Raw genomic sequence first — 5,918 nt, forward strand, 5'->3', positions numbered from 1 at the left:
TTTGAATTATACTGAGCCACTTGTACTGTTTTATAGTTTAACATTTATTTATTGTGTTATATATCTGTCTATCTGTATAACTGCTTTATAATTTAACTGTTTATTTCTTGTGATAACTATCAATCTATCTATATATATAAATAAATAAATATATATATGATTATTAGCCATCTGGTTTTGTCTCTCTAGAAAACCCTGCCTAACACAATGAACAAAGGAAAGATATTCAATAAACACATATAAAGAAAATAAACTGACAATCACAAACCTTGCCTTTGCAATTGCTCACATGGTCATAACTGATCGGTAGAACTATCTTCTTCTAGTACTCATTCTGTATTACCTTTGCCCTCGGCCAGCACCTCAGTTGACTCTGGTTCTTTGCCTGGGGGGTGGGTGGGCGGGTGATCCAGACCTTCATTCCTGAGGGATCTGGGTCATTAGATGTCCTGTCAGGATTGGGTTGCTGTAACTTACCATTTACTTTAATAACAGGGCATTGGTAGTACTAAGGGACGGCCTACAGGAGCTCCTGGATCCAGACATATTCTTCTTTACCTCTATTATGTAGCACCAATCCCATTTCTCCTTGGTAATCAGGATCAATCAGATACCAGTGATCAATCACTATAGTAATTCCCTTTCTGAACTGTTGATCCAAAGACATGAGTAGCCCAAAGTGGCCAGGGGACATCCTAAGCTACTAGTTCAGTGGAATCAGGACTGTGTTTCTAGGTGGGAGAGTTCCTTCCTTTGAGACTAGGACCTCCAGACCTGAAATGCATAGGGTTGCTGGGACAGGAAGAAAAATGGATCGCTGCAAGTGGATCACTAGGAGTAAAGCCCTGTTTCCCCGAAAGTAAGATATCCCCTAAAAATAAGACCTACTTACAGTTTGCCTCTCCCTGAAATGTAAGGCATTCCCTCGAAAATAAGACATCCCCCAAAATAAAGCCTCCCAAAGCTACTGTAACTCTGGACTCTGGACCATAGTGGCAGGTGTCACCACGCAGCTCACTGTTGGCCGCAGCGCAGCCCGAGCAGACAGGAAGTGCGAGGTCTCTTTTAATAAAACAATAAACAATAAATGTGTACCATATTCTTCTTCATGGAAAAATAAGACATCCCCTGAAAAGAAGACCTAGCACATCTTTGGGAGCAAAAATCAATATAAGACGCTGTCTTATTTTCGGGGAAACAGGGTAGTCAGTGGTGCCACTCCAGCTTCCACCCCTTGCTTCCTGGACCCATGACTCCTGGCTATTGGGGAAATAGCACCATACATTGGCCGCTGGTTTAGAGCATATACAGCTTCCTGGAGAACATTGCCCCCACCCCACAAGTTGTTGCCACTTAGTTGGTGCTGCAATTGTGTCTTTAGGAGCCCATTCCATCATTCTATCAAGCCAGCAGCTTCAGGATGATTAGGAACATGATATGACCAGTGGATAACATGGGCATGGGCCCATTGCTGCACTGCATGTGAGTTCCTTGATCTGAAGCAATGCTATGTGGGATGCCATGCCGGTGGATGAGGCATTATGTAAGTCCACAAATAGTAGTTTTGGCAGAAGCATTGTGTATAGGGAAGGCAAATCCATATCCAGAGTAGGTGTCTATTCCAGTAAGAACAAAACGCTGTCCCCTCCATGATGGAAGTGGTCCTATGTAATCAACCTGCCACCAAGTTGCTGGTTGATCTCCCCAAGGAATGGTCCCATATCTTGGACTTAATGTTGGTTTCTGCTGCTGGCAGATGGGGCACTCGGCAGTGGCAGTGGCCAAGTCAGCCTTGGTGAGTGGAAGTCCATGTTGTTTCGCCCATGCATTGTTGGAGACCGGGAGGCCTTGAGGCAGCCCAGGTGCAGAGGGTGGCCAGCCGTGACATGACCTTCAGGGCCCTTTGTTCTGAGAACTAAAACGTTCCCCCACGTACTAGGAAATGTTTCACCCGCGCCCTCCTGCCAGATGTCCCAACCACAAAAATTTCACAAGCTTGAGAAACCTCTCCTCCCTACACTCCCTTCCCTGTCGCCCCTGCCTTTCTGCCTAGTTATAAGGCAAGCGCTGTAACAATAAAGAGAGACCTTGACACGAATTTGCTTGGTCTCCCTCTTCTTTTCCGCCCGTTTCTCTTTCAGGCTGTGTCCTCCTCGCCCCCACGAATAACTAAGTCCCGCGGGTCGGGGCAATGCATAACCTCCGTCCCTGTTACCATGTCCATTTTGCTCGTGTCCACAAGAGTGATGGAGGAAAGAGGAGCACTAGTCTCTATAGTGTGTGTCATCTTATCCACTCAATTGTTAAAGTCCTCTTCTTCAGAGGTAACATTTTGGTGAGTGTTCACATAAGACCTTTCCTTTCTTGGCCCATTCAGAGAGGTCTATCCACATACCTCTTCCCCACACTTTCTTGTCACCAATTTTTCAGTCATGTTCCTTCCAATTCCCTGACCATCCAGCCAACCCATTAGCCACAGCCTATGAATCAATATACAATCTCATATTTGACCATTTCTCCTTCCAGGCAAACAGAACAGCCAAGTGCACTGCTCAAAATTCTGCCCATTTGGAGGAATCCCTTCACCACTGTCCTTTAGGGAGATCCCAGAAAGAGGCTTCAGTGCTGTTGCTGTCCACTTAGGAGCTGCACCCACATATCATGCAGATCCATCCGTAAACCAAGCATGACTTTTTTGGTTTTCAGTTAAAGTATGGTAAGGAACTCCCCAGGAGGCCATAAGTGCAGACTGGGAAAAGGAAGGTACTGTGACAGGAGTGGAGACTGTGGGCATTTGGGCCATTTCTTCATGCAGCTTACTTGCACCTTCAGGTCCTGCTTTGGCCCAATCTCATATATACCATTTAACAATGGAGTGTTGCTGCACATGTTCAACTTTATAATTCTGTGGGTCAGACAATACCCAGTTCATGATGGGTAGTTCAGGCCTCATGGTGACTTGGTGTTTTTCAAAGGGGGAGTAGTTGTCTGCAGAGGATGGCAGGACTTTACTCCAAAATCCCAATGGTCTACATCCACACTGCATCTTTGTCTACAACTGACACCTGTAGCAGCATTGGGTGAGCTGGATCATATGGTCCCAGTGGCAAAGCAGCTTGCACGGAAGCCTAAAACTATTGAAGAGCCTTTTCTTGTTCTGGGCCCCACTCAAAATTGGAGGCTTTTTGTGTCACTTTTAGGTCGAAGTAGAACACCCGAGTGAGGGCTATTTTGCCTCCAAAATCTGAAGAGGCCCACTAGACGTGCTTCCTATTTAGTTGTAGGGGGAGGGCCAGATGCAATAGCTTATCCTTCACTTCAGTAAGAATGTCTCAACATGCTCCACACCACTAGATCCCTAGAAAATTTACTGAAGTGGAGAGTGCATGAATCTTCATTGGGTTGATTTCCCAACCTCCTGCTCCCAGATGTTGTATCAATGAATCTAGAGTCTTTGATACATCCTCCTTAGTGGGTCCAATCAGCAAAATGTCATCAATATAATGGACCAGTGTGGCATTTTGTGGAATAGACAGGTGATCAAGGAACCTTCAGACTAAATAATGACACAGGGTGGATGAGTCAATGTACCCCTGGGGAAGAGTTGTGAAAGTGTATTTTTGTCCCTGCCAGCTGAAGGCAAACTTCTTCTGGTGGTCCTTCAAGACTGGTATTGAGAAGAAAGCATTGACCAGATCAATAGCTGCATACCAAGTACCAAGTGATGAATTAATTTCTCAAGCAATGAAATCACATCTGGAACTGCAGCTGCAATTGGAGTCACCATCTGGTTAAGTTTATGATAATTCATTGTCATTCTCCAAGATCCATCTGCTTTTTGTTTTGTTTTTTAAAATAGTACAAATAAATGAGTTAAACACGGATGTGGTAGGAATCATCCTTCAAGTCTTTGCTGGTGGCACTGATCTCTGCAATCCCTCCAGGAATGCAGTACTGCTTTTGGTTTACTATTTTCCTAGGCAATGGCAGTTCTAATGGTGTCCACTTGGCCTTTCCTACCATAATAACCTTTATTCTACATTTCAGAATCCAATATGGGGGTTCTGCCTATTGTATGTCTATTCCAATGATGCATTCTGGAACTGGGGAAATAACCACAAGATGGGTTCAGGGGCCCACAGGACCCTTAGTTAGGCATGCCTGAGCTAAAACACCATTGATAACTTCACCTCCATAAGCCCCAACTCTGAGTGGTAGGCTTTGAAACAGTTTGGGTCTCCTGGAATTAGTGTCAGTTTGAGCCAGTGTCCAGTAATCCCTGAAAGTTTGATTATTTCCTTTCCCCCAATGAGCAGTCACTCTTATTAAAGGCCACAGGTCACTTTGGGGAAGACTAGAAGAAAGACTTATAGTACAAACCTTCGGTGATGTATCATGGTCCTTCTTCAAAGGTACCTGGCCTTCCCCTCATTCAAAGGGTTGTGGGTCTGTAAACTGGCTCAGGTCTGGGAATTGGTTGAGTGGTCATGACTCTATTCTGCTGTTCACCTGATCTAGGATTTTTCCACCTGTATAGATCATATAAATATTTAGTAGGTTTCCAATGTATTTCACACGTAGGGAAACTGTGGCTAAGTAGCCAATACCATAAGTCCACACGAGACAGGTGGCTTTGATTACTACAATAGCCACATCCACCCAGTCTCTGTTGATTCAGTGCTGTCACCTGCCATCTACCATAATGGGGACCAATCAGCCCCACTGTGGGCAAATGTCAGAGTTCACTAAAGGCAGTTCCCACTGTTAATCCTGGTGCACATAAAGTAGCATGTCAGAGTTCACTAAAGGCAGTTCCCACTGTTAATCCTGGTGCACATAAAGTAGCAATCAGAGTCTTATGAGATGCTGGGCCCACTTCACAAACGTGTTTCTTATGGTTGTGGTGAATGGTATGTCCTCAGGCACTCCCTTTTGGGGTCTATGAGGTTATTTTGATAGATCCATTCTAACATACTAATTTCCCTAAGCTTTTGAATGCCTTCTTCTACAGTGTACCAAGGTAGGTCAGGTTCCTCAAGTGGGTCTAATCTAGGCCATCTGTCAGCCCATGCTTCAGTGAATCAACCAAATAAGCAATTAGATCCTCTCTTAACCTCTCTTGCTGAGACATTGAAGGAAGAATCTGTGCTTAGGGACCCCACATCAAGAAAGACTGGTCTAATGTTACATTACTTGCACCAGCATCCAACACCCTTAGTAACCATTTCCAGAGATGTTTCCCAGGCGTCTGTTTGTACGTATTAGAAAACTCAAGCAGATCTTTATGAGTATAGCATACTTCTTCCTAAGTCATCTTCTGAACCTCACCTTTGGGAAATTTCTGAGACTTAATTCTAATTACAGGTCTGGAGGAGATAATGGGTGGTGGGGGTGTTTTCTGGGGGCTCTCAGTAATATCTTGTAAGGCATAACCCCCAAGCAATGCTACACATGCTGTCCCACCTGGCATTTCAGCTTGAACGGTTTGGTAAATCTGCTCAGGTGTGGGTGGTTTTATTGATAGTGGATTAATCCCCTCAGGTGCGAAGGGTGAATCTATTGACTGGGGTGGCTCAATCAACTCTAGGGGCTCAATATCCTCCTCTTCTGGATCATCAGGCCATATATTCCCATTCCATGTTTCAGGGTCGCAAATTCTTTCCGATTAATGCCCTTACTGTATGCCACTGTTCTAGACCTGCAGTTCAACTGACACTGGAATTCAGCTACTTCTATGATGTATGATGAGACTCTGGATTTGGTTTTCAGCAGTATCAGCTCTGTTACTAGAGGAGAGAAGACTCCTTTGTAGCACATGCAGAAACTTTTAGGTCTGTTATTCAGCACTTGAGATGTACTTCTGAGGTTCTGAGATGATCCCTTTCCTTGATCACATTTTCTATTGTAAGGAGGACCAG

The sequence above is a fragment of the Echinops telfairi genome, unplaced genomic scaffold (assembly GCF_000313985.2).
Source record: "Echinops telfairi isolate 266 unplaced genomic scaffold, ASM31398v2 ScPeMD7_7469;HRSCAF=8507_1, whole genome shotgun sequence".
In the NCBI taxonomy this organism is placed as follows: Eukaryota; Metazoa; Chordata; class Mammalia; order Afrosoricida; family Tenrecidae; genus Echinops; species Echinops telfairi.